This window comes from Dermacentor albipictus, chromosome 8 (assembly GCF_038994185.2).
Source record: "Dermacentor albipictus isolate Rhodes 1998 colony chromosome 8, USDA_Dalb.pri_finalv2, whole genome shotgun sequence".
Classification (NCBI taxonomy): Eukaryota; Metazoa; Arthropoda; class Arachnida; order Ixodida; family Ixodidae; genus Dermacentor; species Dermacentor albipictus.
Genome location: NC_091828.1, coordinates 132637325 through 132653634, shown reverse-complemented (window position 1 = coordinate 132653634; position 16310 = coordinate 132637325). Strand labels below are relative to the sequence as shown.

Here is a 16310-nt window from a genome sequence, read left to right as displayed (position 1 = left end):
GCCCCTCCTATGTTGGCAACTCTGCGCGATCGAGATGAGAATATATCTCTTCCATCGTGCCTCTGACTCTCGAGGGATGCTTCCTGGGTTTCTGTAGCAAGCACATTTTCGCCACTTCAACATTCTCCGGTTTCATCCTTTATACTTTGTGACCCTATCCACCCTATTTCGGCGGCTCACGCCTGAGTCATCACCCCGCGTGAGCCCCTCTCCTACCGCTCTTCTAAACTTCTTTACAACATTTGCGGAGCCTAGCAGGGGAGCTTGCGTGCTCGCGTACCTCGCTGGCTGCCAGCTTTATCTTAAGGTACACATCTCGCGATCAAAGAGGCCTTCGAGCTTCATTTAGTGTCATTTTGTGTATATTCTTCGCGGCGATCTGACTACAATTTCCCAAACGTTCTTTTTCGAACTGTACAAGCAATAGTGCGTACTTTCACGGTGGCTTTATTATTTTTACTTTTATGCTAGCTCAGTGCCACTATAGCGCCAGGTGCTTCTTTGGTGCCACGATAGTCGATGTTGAATTTAAAGGGAAACAACCCACTTTTTTCCAGGGTAACGCGATTTGGAGCGGGAATATATCAATAGCGAAAGATGGCTGAGAGAGCTCTGGCACTGAAAGCGCTAGGATATAGAGCGCGAGCTTGCGCCCGTGTTCTCTTCCAATCGAGTTCACGCGCCAAGCACGAAGAAATGCGGCGGAAAATAAAGTTGACGCCGTTCTTGTTATTACTATTGTTCCTATTTTTTTACATTTCGTCAGTGCGTATACATGACGTGTACCACGCCAGCCTGAACTGCATGCTTCGTATTTGGGTGTGAACAAGGCCACATGGACGCCATTTAAATGGTCTGTCTTGTAGATGTTTATTTTCCTATTGCCGTTCAAATCTGGAGCGCATTTAGAGGAGCATGCACCGAGTAAGTTGGCGGTGCTTGACGAGAAACGAAAATATGTTTCATGAGTTAGCATTCTGAAACCGGCGGAATTTTCGCGACCAGGATGCGAGATTACAGGGTTTTGACCTCTTAGTTTTATATTCATATAAATAGTCAATACACCAGTTTGGAATTTGAGAGTTCAAAAAGTCTTGAGAAGCTTGTTGATGAATGTTCATTGGCTTCAAATCACTCTCTTGACTCGTAATATTTCCCATGGGTAATAAAAAAAATTGCTTCACTGTGCGGAGTAACCAGCTTTGCTGTGTAAGGTAGCGTAGCACGTACTCCTTCTATTTCATGGTTTATCCATCGCTGCTAGCGCTTTTCATTATGAAAACCTGTTTGATATGGCGACAATGCTCTCAGGATGCACTTTCGGTAACTCCTTTTTTGCTACGTTACAAACGTTGTAGCCACTTCTAAAAATCTGGCTGTCAGGTTTCAGGTTGTCGTCGTGAAAATTTTGCTAAAATTTTTATTGGGATCGCTGGCCAATTATAAACGCATGTTCAATCATATAAACTGACACCGAGTGAAAGATTCGTTATCCGAACATGCGATTTTCGACTTCTGGAGCGTGCGCTATCGCTGCCGCTAAATATCGCCTTTGTTTATGCGGACAGATGGTTCAATAACTTTTTTCCTGTCAAATTCGTCGTTGCTTCGGCTCATCTTTTTACCACTTAAGGTGTCCACAATGTGACTATGTGCTTTGAAATCCTGTGTTACAGCTGTTCGTCGGTTGTCTTCTCTAATTCTGATTGCCATACATGTTTTAAAACCTTAGAAACACGAAGAGGTCAAAAATGGCATCTTCGGCTGGTCGTTTCGAAGCGCTCTAGACCCTTCTCGCGAACAGCGTTGTTTTCGAGTGGTCGAAAGAGAGCATGCACCTTGCGTTCGGTGGGTCCTCTTCGCTCGCTCTCCTCCTTCGCCAAGCGCCCTCACGTGTTACGAGCCGTGTCGTCGGAGCAGTCGTCGCGATTGAGAGCGTTTCCTGCAATGTTATCACAACACAGCGTCACCACTGTTGGCAACATTTCACAGTAACATAGGCCACTGTATGCTGGCGCCTCAACAAATGGTCGTCTCACCGGCGCGTTCGCCATTTCTCCCAGCAGCGCCGGGAGATCGGACGTTTGCTGTGGTCACGTGGTTTCATCTCTGCAGTTTCCTCTTCCGAGAGCGAGTCACGCGTGTGGCTCGCGTGTTGGTCCTCTGCCTCCAAGTGCAAGGCACGTGCGATATGCCCAACTCTCTGTTCGAGGATGAAGGCGACCAGTTGGAGATAGCGTAACAAACATGCACAAGCAGGCGTGCTGTTTTCCCCGAGGTGAAACACCATTACCTTCTATTTTTCGGTACCTTGTGCCGCGCAGACCAAGCATTGCCATCTGGTCGTTAGTTCTCTGTAAAGCGTGCACCACCACATGCACTATGAGGTTGAGGTGAAGTAACACTATGGTTTGTCCACAGTAAGCGAATTTTGCGAGAAGCTTATTATCTGTTCAACAAGAAAACACGGACAGCCATAATAAACTTTCTGTTCAAAGCAACTCGCAGTCGTTTTAAAAACCTTTGCTTACGCTTTATGAACAGCACATGTGAGCAGCCAGCCGTATTCCAAATTTATCTATCTGGGCGCAAGGACATTTGGAAAGATACGTGGAAGTATTCGCATATTCATGCATTGAAGCACAATTTACAGCCATGTATAATACTTTACTCTGGTGTGTGAAGTTAAAAAGGATGGAATGCACCTGCATAGAGGCTGCTTTTTTTTCCTCTGAAGTAGGCGGCGAAGACCCTGAGTCACTTTATAACGGGCTGAACTTATGGTGTCCACATACTATTTGCTCTGCATTCACTGTGTATGCTTACCTGATCACAGGAATACGGCTGAAAATGGGAAAAAAAAATTAGCGAGGTGTCGGGATGGTTAACTATTGAAAAAATTACGCACAAATGCTAGCATGCACCGAGAAGCAAGATCAAAAGTGTAAAGTTGACTTCAAAGTCTAAATTTGTATCAACAGTGGTTTGCCTTCCTGACAAGAATCGGATTTTGTCTGTCATAGTAATGCGTATAAAATGCTCAAAAGCCACTCCGCGAGTGACCACACTGGCTGCAAGGCTTCTGACGGAAATAGACACTTCAGTCCTTCGGAGTGTCAGGCAAACGATCGCTCTAAATATCTGGGTCTTCAAGTGTCGACAAAGATTATATCTCGCGATAGAAGTTAAAAGCATTGCAACATACGACGTTTACAGCAGAAACCTTGAACTCAAACAAAAAGTGCGAGTGGCAGAGATCAAATGGCAGTGATGTTCGAATTTCATAGAAATATCACTTTTTGACAATGCAGATTGTTAAGCACATTGAACTATAACAAAATACGAAGTATTCAAGTCAATATGCGCACTGAAGCTGAAAGTATCTGGGGGCTGTGAAGGCATTCCTAACTTCATGATCAAGGGCTGTACTGACATTTTCGTTCCCCTTATGACTTTGCTCTTCAAACTATCCTTAGAAACTGGTGGCTTTCCGTCCCAGTGTAAATTAGCATTGGTTGTTCTGGAAATTAAATCTGACATCTCGTGTGATATCGACAACTTTTGTTCTGCTTCTCGTTTTTGTGTTTTTTGACAGTTTTGAATATGCTTAGTTACGACCGTCAAAATTTTTGCTTTAAGCAAAAGTTCTCGCCCAGGTAACATGGTTTTACAAAGGAAGATCAATAGAAACAAACTTGTGTGTTTTTCTTGGATATGGCGCATCAATAGTATTAAACTCCGATCAGGTTTACACAATGTATTTTTACAGGACCAAAGCATTTGATGCCATTTCTCAACAGATTCCGTTGTCGAAATTAAAGGTTTATGGCTTATGTTCGCGTTATTTTTGGTGGTTTGCTACCTACCTGTCAAATCGCTAGAACCGATTGAAAGCTTTTGGATTGCATTTCTCATCCTTCCGTTTCTTCTGTTGGAGTGTCCCAGGGCTCTAACCTTGGCCCAATGATCTTCTTAGTGTTTGTAAACAAATTGCTGTTGTGTTTGGGCATTCTTAGCCCTTACTGTTCGCCGATGTCCTCGAACTGTATTGCATATGATAAGCTCACGCGAATGCCAGTCATTACAGCGTGACATCAGTTCCACTACAAAATGCTGCTTACTCAACAGGTTTAATCTGAGCCTTCTTCAGGGATGCCGTTCACTAGGAAGATTCAGACAGTGAACTTCAATTATTGGCCTTCGGCGGGAGAGATACCTTGCGCATCGCGTGCAAGGATTCTCGAAGTTCAAATAGACAGCAAGGTGCACTTTTCTCTACGTGCGTCGAATATTGTTCACTTGGCCCGACGTTCCCTTGGTGCAGCTTTGCAGTCAAAAGAAATTTCGGGACATCAATGTATTGCTGCTCGCTACTGTGGGCTGGCTCGTTCACAACTAGAGCTCGTGTGAGTTGTTTAGAACTGTGTGTCACTTTCTGGCAGCAACACATCCGAAAAAGTGCAGCGTAATTTTTTGCGCATTGTCCACGACAGATACATTGACCGATGTCATCTTTATAGTTATGTACCGATATTGGCGGAATTGGGTCTTGTGACTCTGCGTGAACGACGGCTTGATCGTGACATGACATTGCTACGCCAAGGTGTTCGAGGAGACCTCGACAGCGCCACTTGGCTCACGTCCTTGCGCTTTCGCATACCATCTCAGAAATCTACTAAGTGTGTGCGTACATTTTGTCCTGAGTTTGTTTACCGTGTCCAGTGTCACGACTGCAAGAAACACACAATTCTATCTTTCACAACAGTGATTTTTTTCTCTGATCTCGCCTGAAAGTTTGCATGCATTCTTGTGTGATTTTATAGTATTGTTCACAGTCAGATTTGTCATTGTTTACTTGCTTGTCCGCTATACTATTAGTCATTTGACAAATGTTTCCTTGATTGCACTATTGTGCTCCCATTGCGGAAACTAAGTTGTGTATATGAGGAGTGAGCTGTCACGGAGGCTGAAAGGCTGTTGACAGCAACTAAAACTAAATAAATTGATTCATGTCAAATGACTCTGAACCCATCACAGACCGTGCTGGATATAAACAAAAAACGGGTAAAGGGCAAAAAAAAAAAGAATCAGAAGTACTGAAAAAATGTTGAAAGTAGCATTTCCACAAGTTGTTGCGCATCTACACTTTACCCTCCATTTATTTCTTTGCTTTATTTGATTTGTTTACGCATTGGTTTATTTACTATACAACGAAGGAGCACCATATGAAAAGTGTTGTCTCCGAATGTGAAGAGTCTGGGCAACACGTACACGACAAAGCTGCTCAGGGCAAAAAAAAGAAAAAAAAACGAACAATAGGGGTGAAAATACAAAGCAATCATGTGCAAATATATGCACGACAACTTGCATGAAAAAAATAAACATAAAAAATTGACTCGCCATCCCAATCCTGCAAAAACTGATGGCCAGCAAAGCTGTTAGAAAACCACTCAAATGCTGTCGACGGAGATATGAAATGTTTTATTGTTTTGCCTAGTCATAGCACGACACCACTGTGTTGGCATTATGATTTTGCACTCTTCGACGCTCATCGTAATCACGCTGCTCTTCGGGAATCTTAACAATGCATGGTCTACCCATAGCGGTCTTGCAATGAACTTAATGAGTTGCTAGGCAGCTCTCTTACATACGAAGTTTGGTGACGTCACTCACTGATTCGTATGCTGCTGTTGCCCTTTGCCCACCGGAGCAGCTTATGCAACCGTAATTTTTACCGGGAAACACACGCGGAGAGAAGGAACGTCCCTCCCATTGTTCACTGGCACTTTATCATCCATCATGCGGTTTTAAAGCTTGTTTTGTGCTTTTGTTTATTGAAATGAATACTGAGCTGCGTGTTGTTTGTCTGATCCCAAAGGACATATCACTTTCTTTCGGCTGACTTTTTTTTTTTTTTTGCTGACGGACACGAACATTTTTGACCAACTGGAGGCTCACAGCTTCGCTGTAGAAGGTAAACTAAAAACCGAAGACACCTAGGCACTTCTCACAAGTTGTGAATGCGAAAGCATTAATGTCCAATTGAATGCCGCTGAGCGGTCCTTCGAGTTTTGCGCCGCGAGTAATGTTTTCGTTAAGGCTCCTTCCGCTCACCGTGTATTGGGTGAGTTGACGACGATGGTGGATTGCGCTGCCTGTTTCTTTGCTCCTTTTGCGCGGTTTCGCTGGCGTGGGCGGCCGCGTTCCGCCACGGCCCCCGGTGGCGGCCGGCGACGGTGCGGCTGCTGCGTGCCCCGTGGCGGTGCGTGCAGCGCGAGGCCGAGCCAGCGTCACGCTCGCGTCACCTGGCGTCGCAGCCAGCGGGAAGTTAGGTGCCGCTCTTTCGCTGCTACAGACGCCGCCGGCTTTCTCGCTCAATGGTCCGTTTGTGGCTTTTGCATAAAAAAGTGATACTGCTGTAACTGTAAAACGCTGCCGAGACACAAGCAGCAGAAGCGTCTTTTTTTTTTCACAGCTGGAGCAAAAGCATTACGTATAAACTGCAAGTTATATACGTGAGCAGCTGCAGCGGTCAACTGCAACTGCAGACATGTAGATAAGCCAAATACAAGGGACATACTCTAGTAGCTGCAAAAAAACAAAAAAACAAAATTGCACACGATGAATTCCAGATGAATGGGTAACAAAATTGTACATGCGATATATCACGAGTGACGTATAGTTCCTTTTTTAATATAAATGGACGTGAAATAAAGAAGAAAGCGGTTGATATTAAAAAAAACATATATATACATACAACTTTGCAGGGGTGGTCAACAAAAAAAGAAGAACAAATAGGTTTTATAAGTTCACTATGATCACTATCTTCCGCTTATTTTTATCCAGGAAGTGACAGGAAATGACATTTGTTACGTATACAGAAACGATTTATAAGATAAAGCGGTGCCGTACATTGCCTTTATACTGCGGAGGCTCAGGATAGCACTGAACAAAACATTAGATATGGTGGTGAAATTGTTTAAACGCTTCTCGCAGGATATATAGACCACAACAGATAGAAACCACGCATTTTTTGATGTCGCACAACGAACTCGCGTTGGTTTCATCCAGGGCGATATTACAATGGGAAATTTGGACAGACGCGTCGTTACGGCAGACAAATCACCCGCCGATTACCACAAGTTAAATGTCGACGCAATACTGGAACAGTAACATAAATGTCTGGGCAACTCAAGCACTTGCCTTTATTGTTTCCTTTACAAAGTACACCGGCCACGCTTAATGTTCAATCCTCTAACATTGCGTAAGGCGTTCCCTACACCTCGACTACTTTTGCATAATCGGATGAGCAAACTGCATCTTTCGCACGTAACGATTCATCTTCGTCCGTGGAGTCTGGCACGGTTTAACTCCAGCTGCTTTTTTAAACGTGTCTCCTAGACCATATTCGCTTCATATTCATCTGAATTACATAAAAAAAATCATCAGCCTTAATTGCACTAGCGTCTCGAACAGCTCCGTCCTGCTTGCTAACTTCGCCAACTGCGCCCAACAATGTGACTTCGCTTTTTTGTTTTCATTGCTCACGGCTAACTCGCGACCCTCAACCATCCTAACTTCGCCGATCTGGGAAGGCTCTACACTGCGCGAGGAATAGAAGCAGTTTATGGTTTCAGAGACGCATGGGAAAGGATGTATAGCGCGTTGTTCTAATAGAGAAGAATGCGAGAGGAGGAGGAGCTCTGGTTCCGTGTTTGTGACTTGTCCCGCGCTCTCGCTCCGCCGGCCAGAAGATTGTGTTTCGGCTTTAATTAACCTGCTCCCTCAAGCTTCGAGCCCGGCCACCAACCGAGCGCGTGGCCACAGTCACTGCGAAGCTCAAGCGAGCCAAGCCGCTTGGGCGCACGCCGGCCCAGCAAAAGGGCGCAGTGGGGAAGGGGCGGTGCGGGTGGACAACCGCGGCGTTGTTTACGCCTGCGTGGACGAAACCGACGACCAGCGTGCTTATGAAAGCATCGCGCGCGACGCGGCTAGCGGTGCCCGACTTCTAGCTCGGTGTTTTCGCAGGCGAACCAAATTAGGCGGCGAAGAGTGGAAGCGATGCGGGAAGTGAGTCGCGGCAAAGATTGTATTTCTCTTCAGTAAAGCTGTGCAGTGCTGTTGAAAGCACGGTTGGCAAAGGCAAATCGGAGGAGGGATGGTATATGTCCACTGGTGTGCGCCGAGTAGTAAGGAAACGCGCGGTAACATAAATCGTCTGCTACAGTAAACGAAGAGTAGACGAACTAGGTGTTTTATATGGTCATCTGCGTTTTTGATCCGAGCTGGCCCTAAGGATACTAGGAAGCAAGGAGGTCACGCCACACACATTGATCTGGTTTCCAGCCTACATGGGACAGATCGAGGGTGCCCCGTCCAACCTCAACGAGTCGGCACATGGAGCTGCGCGAGGGATCATCAACTGCGTAGCTACCGGGCAGCGTGATGCTGGGGGTACTGACAATCGGGACTCTCCTTCCTCGTACACCGAAATTACTAAGTACTTTTACTTGGCTTGGAGGATCTACCCCCTCCCACATTGCAAACTCAATAGACCTCAGGCTTTGACACTAAGGCTTCTAGAGACGGGGGCTTAACCAAACCCTCTACTTGTTCACAAGGTGTACCCCGAAATTCAGACAACAAATGCATGTGCACTATGCAACGATTTAGTGAATTTACCTCACATGCTCTGGCGATGTCCCGCGTCACACAGCGATGAAAACAACACTTCTTCACGTTGGGATGCGGTCCTACACAGCCCCAACCTCGAAGAACAGTTATGGGCTGTCCAACGGGCCCGCGACGCGGCGGAGAGACTCGGCCTCTCTGTCCCGACGTGGGAGCGGCCCGCTGCGCGCTGGTGCGCGCCCTAAAGGACCCTAATAAAGTTTTTCATACATCCATCCATCTGCGTTTTTGATGCCAAAGCATGAAATGGCTCATTGAGCGAGAAATGCGGCAGGGTCTGTAGCAGCGACACGGCATCTACACTGCCATTGGCTGCAACGCCCCGTCACCAGCGCGCCTCGACGGAGCAGAGCCAGCGAATCGGAAAACCTGCTGCGGCAACAGTGCGCCGAATTTTCCGTGCTCGCCAGGACGGAGCACATACGGCGACGCGGGGTCTCTCGTGGCGCAGGACATCAGTGGCGTGCGGCGTCCATCAGCAGTATCGTCCAAGTGATTCTGCTCTACAGCCAACATGGTAAAGTAGAAACAGTGCAATAAAATAATTACCCGCACCAATTTAATCACAACACTCGATAACATAGCCATAGCACTGCAAGCCTCTGAAGTATTACTCGCAGCGCGACACTCGAAGGACCGCTGCGTGGTGTTCAGTTGGACATTGATGTCTTCACACTGACAACTCATGCGAAGCTCTTAGGTGTCCCTCGGATTTTTTATTATCACAACTTTAAATGCACATTTTACGCCTTAAATGCACATTTTCAGCGTATCTGCTGAAATTCCGCAACAGCGTTGGTCCTTGGTCCCGCATAATTTATGAATACGTTTGTCACGTCGTTGTCTGTCTGGCTTGATTGGACGGCGGTGGCTAAACCGAAATGCAGATTTGTAGTGAAACGCGTAATGATGGTCAAGTACGGATGGAACACTGCTTTCTTTCTTCTTATCATATTGTTCTGAGGTAAACCAGTCAAGTAAAGATGATGAGTGTGTTACAGAACTCAAAAGATAATAATGTGGAATTGCTGCAAAATTTCGACAGTAGAAGGTGTAACAAAGAAAACTAGGCGGTATCGCCCGAAACATGGAAAGCGATAGCAAGGTTTCGCGTCGCACTCGAGCTCCTTGTGCTGACAAGACGCAGAGGCGAACATGGCGCCACGCAGCACGCGAGACTCACGCGCGGCGGGAACGGCGGCGTTGCGGGTGTCGTTCCACGATGGTGCACGAGGCAAATCACATGATTGGAACAAACATAAAATAATAAGCAAGTTAACCAGGGCTGCACAACATACGGTCCGCGGCGGAATGCATTAGGTTCAAAGACGTGTTGAGGATAACAACGAGCGCGATAATACCGGACGTAGACTGACCTTTCTGCCAGGAAAACATGCAAGATTCCCCACTAAAGCACCAGGCTCCTAAAGAAGTTGATTCTGGTCATCAAAGGTTTCGAGTTGTGCAGCCCTAGATCATCGGTAGCTTGATGTTTACCGTCCGTTCCACTGATACCAGCCTATGAACCACGGTGCGGTTTGCACACAACTGCTCGGGAACGCTCATGCCTGAGCGCACAACACTCATGCCGGAAGCCAGCCCTGGCTGCGACAGAGCCGACTGAGCGCAGCGGGATCCACTTAGCTTCGTCCTTTCAGCGGCCAAACGCGACCGCACGTCTCCTGAGGAGGCGTGCGTTCGCCGTCGATTCCTTGTCGGCGCGATCGCACTTCATGCATCCCTGTAATTGGTGTGACAATAGAACCCTTTGATTCAAATTACTGATAAAGAATACGCAGGTCAATGCGTGTCCCATCACTGCATGTCCCACATGATACTGACTAAACTTGTCATGAAAGGTACACTCTGTTCTAAGGAGGGCTATAAAAACATGCGCACGGCCTGCTTTCGTTCAGAGATATGCCCTAGCTTGGTCGATATAGCAAGAGGGCTTGCTTTACCATGCTCGGCTACATCTGCTTACTACTACACATTACTAGAGCGTCTTGCGCCAACAAGCCCATCAACACGCCTTGTAAGGAAAGTGAACATTATTTGTCCAGACTGCGCATACCTTCAGATGACAGACCAGGTGGCCCGCCCTTCATCAGAAATGGGCATACGAAGATAGCTATCTTAGAAGAGTTTGAATCTACAAACAAACAAACAAACAAACAAACAAACAAACAAACAAACAAACAAACAAACAAACAAACAAACAAACAAACAAACAAACAAACAGGATATTATATAAAATTTCATGAGCCATTCCACTCTGTGAAGGCGGATCAGCAGTGAAGCTATTTAGTGCACGAAAGAAGGTAACACAGTATTTTGAACAAAGGCACGAACATATCTATTGCCCTGATTAGTGGTCATCGTGATAACAGGTACCCACACGTATTCACGTATCCCCTCTGCTACTGAATGTATCCGCCACGTCATGCAAGACAATTAATGGCTCATACACCCTTAAGCAATGGCTCATACTCCCGCAAACGCGGCCTCCCTATTACGACCACAGAAGAGAAGCGAATTTCTACGCTGGAATCACGAGCAGCAACGGAGCCAGCTGAGGAAGAAGACGACGAGGACAAACTCGCCAGCAGTGGAGGAGGAGGAATGAACGTTTATTGTAAGAAACAGCGAGAAAGTGTCCTTTCTTCGCCCTAGGTGGGCGGCTCTCTTAGTCCAGAAAGCCATTGGCTAATGCTGCAGCCCGGGCCCCGTCCACCAGACTTCGCTGATCTTCCAGGCTCTGTGCCTTTAACATTGCCTCCCACGTTTCTTCGATCGCTTGTAGCGGTTCTGAGGCATCATCTTCACTGTTTTTCTCGCAGTGCGGGCACACCAACACCATGTGTGGGAACGTGTCTGGTACGTCACAACACCGGCATAGGTATGACAATTTGGTGGGGTGCATTCGGTGCATGATAATTCCATGTACATACGTATTTGTTTGTAGTCTGTAGAGGGAGATGGCTTCTTCCTTGCTTAATTTTGGATGAGGTGGCGGATATTGTCTTCTTTCCAGTCGGTAATGTTACAATATTACGGCGTAGTTGATGGGAATGTCCTCCACCCTCGTCGCTTTCCGGAGACCATGCGGCAGTAAATCCCGTCTGGTATGCTCTCGGGCGACAGCATGTGCTGCTTCGTTTCCTGCTAACACTCCTTTATGAATAAGTTGTACAAAACATTTCTTTCAAAAACATCTGTTCTTACCCTTGTGCTTGGGACCTCTTTAGGTCCCAGGTGTGACAAGGCTACTTCAAGGGTGCGTTACAGGTCCCCGAGTGCACAGAAATATGTGCGATTGAGCTTGGACCATTTCTGTACTATCACCAGGATCAGTCCACATGAGGAGAGTTAATACACACAGACGCGACGAAACCAGGGATCTGAGCCATATACAGCTTCGCTGTAATAGGTTCGTAAGTGTAAAGACACAAGCAGTCCAAGCTTATCTAAATACTGGTGCCAAGAATTTCAGCGCGTATGTCCCTGTATTGGCCACAATGAAACAATTGTACTATCAAAGGACGACCTAACTTAAGGAGAGCCATAGCTTGCGTAATTAAATAACTGTGAAACGCCTACATGCAGTCATTGGGAACATGATGATTTTCAGTTGTAAGAGAATTTCCTATAAGTAAAATAAAATGTTTACCATTTTCTTGATATTGCGACAAAGTTAATCCAAAATTAGTTCAGTAGTGGCCAGATAAACGTACTTCCAAGTTTCGTGTATATTCATGTAGGAAGGCACAAGGTTAAATAGGAAAGTATGGTCAAATATCAGGCTATGTCAAACAAACTCGAAAGGAGCACGAAACCTGTACAAAGGGAGATAACAATGAGATAATGCAAAGAAAAGCCCCCTCCCCTCCTTTCCTTGGTCGCAGCAACAATAAAGATTTTTCAGGAAATAATCGAAAGGTGTATAGTACTGAGGCGAGCAGATAAAACATGTGATTCGCAATGTGCAGTGCAAAGTAGATCAGAGTGAAAACTTAAATAGGCAAGCTATACGGGACGTTTAAGTATTCAAGAAGAAAAAAAAACGCAAACGCACAGATACACCTATGCTTTTTTGATTCCAGTTAATGAATGGACACATGAATTTCCTACCCTTGACAAAGGGGCATTATTCGAAACAACTGTCTGACTTTTCGGTAAACTTTCATTACCTGCAAGCGCAAGATCTCCCTGTATACCATTCCTTTCAAACGGCATCCTGTCTTGGGAAATTCCCTTGGACCGTTAAGATGCCTAAAAAAAGTACAAACCATGGTAACAACTTATACCTCATAAATAGTAACGAAAGTATTATTTCTATCGTCGACGTTCTAAACGAAATCAATAAGGAAGCTTGAAATAAAACACGGCGCAAGTGCTACAGCATCCACTGAACTCGCGTGGAATTTATATACCATTTCCTCTTGTTTCCATCTTCCGTGGTGTCGTTTTTATATCAAAGGTAACATTACTTTAAAAGCTTTCCTTATCCTTATTTTTATCACTTCTTTGATCTACTCCTCTTTCTGCTGACAGAGCGCGGAGCTCATATCCCGTTACGCTACTCTTGTCTTAATGCAAAAAGAAGTCCGAAGGGTATTTATCTTTGTTTTGTTCATCGTGACTTTCATTTCGTCTGCTTGAGGTACTCAGCGCAGGGCGAGGTTTCAGCTGAAGTTTTAGCTTTGGTAAGCACTTCAGAAGTGATCTCAAAATCCAGAGGCTTGCGGAGGAAATAGAAACGTTTGATATATGCGGCTTCTTCGAAAAGTAAGGCTTGCCGCGCCCACTTTGGGAGCGTCATGGTGAAGCAACCATTAGAGATGGGGAAAGAAGTGCCATTCAGAAGCACCGGTTCTAAACTTTCAGCTTCCATTCCAAACTTAACAAGAGGAGATTAGAGAGAGCGAAAAGTTATGCAAAGGGCTTTTTTTACATACCGACTGCATATGCCATTTATGAGTATACTATTTTGATACGAAAGCATCAAATGTCGCACAGAGAGGAAAAGCCGGCGTCTGCAGCAGTGAAACGGTACCTAAATTCCCATTGGCTGCGACGCCACGTCACGTGCGTGACTCAACGGAGCCGAGCGGGCACTAGGGAACGCTTGCTGCCGTGCTGGCCCGCCAGATGTTGCGTGAAGGGAGAGGGCATCGCCGTGACGCCACGTCCCCTTCGCTGTCGGAAGCCTGTGTTATCCACGCGTTCCTTGTCCGCCCAAGCTCTCGCCTGCGTTTTAACTGCACCTCGGTAAGGCCAAATCAAAACGCACCGAGCCACTGAACGCGCTGGCTTGCCCTCGAGAGGTTCGTAACTCGAAGGACCACTCAGCGGCGGCGTTAAGTTGGACATTGAGGCTTTCGCATTCACAACTCATAAGAAGTGCTTAGGTGCCCTCGGATACTTTTCTACAGTGCCGCACGGGAGGAGGAGGAGAAAAGAAAGGGAAAAGGCAGCGATGTTATCCAGAAATGTGTCTGGGTATATCTCAGATGTGTTAACATAGTTGAATTATAAACTGAAGCCGTGCATTGCTGCTGAACAAGGCGAGAAGGCTGCAGTTCAGTATACATAGAAAATGTGCTGGAACATATGGTTCACGAACTGGCCTACTGATGTAGGTTGTCGGGAAGTTAATTTTCGGTTGACGCTTATGCTCATACTGGAAGGATGCGATGACTGTAGACTTTGCTTTTCAATGATAGCGGTAAGCTGCATGTCATCATTTGGTAGTGCCTACCGTATGCGCTCCAACTTATTTTTATCCTTTTGTAGATTTCCTTCTTATAGTAAGGGTGCCCTGCGCGTAATTGACTTAAATAAATGTACTTTTGCACAGACTCTAAATGCTGGCTGCCAATCACGAATTATGGTTCTCTTGCCAAGCCTGATCATTGTTTTTGCTTTATCCAAGCTAATCTTCTACCCTATTCTTACGCTTTCTTGACTTAGGTCCTCCATAATTTCTTGGAAGTAATCTGCTGCCCTGCTGAACAGGACAGTGTCGCCTGCAAAACGCTAGTTGCTCACATATTTGCCATTGATCCTCTCTTAATCCTTCCCTGTAGAAGGACTAAAGACTTCTAAGCCTGCAGTGACTAACACTGGAGATTGTCTCCTTGTCTGACCTCTTTCTTTCAGTAGAACGGCAAGTTGGGCTAATTGGCGCATGTTCAACTTGTAACTTGTTTAATCTTCTGCAGGAATAGCTGAAAAATGTCGATCAAGAAAGAGGTCATCTTGTATAAAGGGGGTATTGCGCTAAAAACACACGGACAACAGAAGTCGAAGTGGACAGGAGGAGTGCAATCCTATCCACTTCTACTTCTGTTGTTCGTGTGTTTTTAGCGCAATACCCCCTTTATACAAGATGACCTCTTTCTTGATCGACATTTTTCAGCTATTCCTGCAGAAGATTAAAGTATCTGTAGAGTATGTACATATATTTGATAAGATATCGACGTATGCTTCCTTTACTCCTTGACTGCTGAATGCCTCCATGACTGCTGGCACCTCTACAGAATCAAATGCCTTTTGATAACTGCTTGCGCATAAAGTAGTATAACTCGACAGAATGCAAATTTTTTCTGCTAGAAGTTCAAGGAAATGAGTCCGCTTTTTTTCCCAACGCACCGTTTCAACTCTCACGGCCCTTACTCAAGAGATTGAGTGTCCATAACGACCATCCAGACGGAGGGTTGTCGCGAATTGCCAAACCTGCTAGACTGCCACTGAACGAGTAGACGTTTCAAGTCCTTGCCAAAACAAGCGGTAAGCAGGCTGGTAGCGCTTTTCTTAACATTGCGAAAACAAGATCAATGTCAAGAGATAGCTCTTAGAACTTTGCTTTTATGCTGCGGGCAATATCTCCCGGAGGAGTGTTTCGAATTCCGACGTGTGAGCGCAGTGTCTTTCATCATGTGATATGGTAACCCGCAGCCTAGAGCTATTTTCGCGACGTCCTTTAGTGGTAGCCGGATTTTCGCAACATCGCCAGATGACCTGCTTAGATAGGTCAAATGAGACATGCATTAAATGCGAAGAAAGACAACATGAATTGCAAAACAGACTGCGTTGCATTCGTGCATGCCAGACGGTTCTCCGTTCGAACAAAAGCAACATTCACACTTTCATTAGTAAGATCTTGATGAGGGTTCGTAGTTGGTTCATACTTAGAACTGGGATTAAACAGCGCGAAAAAGACAAGCCCTGTCTACCACCACGGACACAGACAAGCGCTGACTGCCCACTGGAAGTTTATTTGAAATTCATCGGACATTTATACCTTTTTTCAGCATAGGCATGCGCACATCAGTCGCACAAACATCTGCAAATCAACAACATTATAATCTTTCTTCCAAACATGTGAATAAACTTCCAGTTGGCAGTCAACACTTTCATTGCTCGTGAAGTTTACTTCAGAAAGAAATAAAAAAAACACCGCGTGTCTAATTATTTATATTCTAAGCTGATATCTTAGGCGTCTTTGGACATGAAGCAGACGATTAATCAATTACTGTGTTCGGTACAAATAAAAAAAACACCGCGTGTCTAATTATTTATATTCTAAGCTGATATCTTAGGCGTCTTTGGACATG

At 45.6% G+C, this 16310-nt stretch overlaps 2 protein-coding genes across 16 annotated transcripts in view; one reads left to right on the top strand and one right to left on the bottom strand.

Annotated features, from left to right (window-relative positions):
• The window catches only part of LOC135905854 (uncharacterized), a 210523-nt gene that overhangs the window by 155899 nt on the left and 38314 nt on the right, over positions 1–16310 (bottom strand). For 3 of the 11 annotated variants that reach the window (XM_070524506.1, XM_070524509.1, XM_070524511.1), the window contains 2 exons: positions 6115–6392; positions 1839–1942 (listed from right to left, as the gene is read on the bottom strand). The exons of 4 other annotated variants lie outside the window; for them this stretch is intronic. The gene's annotated coding sequence lies outside the window, so the exon portion shown is untranslated. Of the gene's footprint in view, positions 1–1838; positions 1943–2039; positions 2109–6114; positions 6393–9874; positions 9939–16310 lie in introns of those variants that run through there. 4 more of the 11 variants (XM_070524513.1, XM_070524514.1, XM_070524507.1 and 1 more) reach the window with 4 other exon arrangements.
• LOC135905855 (uncharacterized) overlaps positions 1–16310 on the top strand; it is a 163623-nt gene that overhangs the window by 129809 nt on the left and 17504 nt on the right. The gene's annotated exons all lie outside the window — the stretch shown is intronic.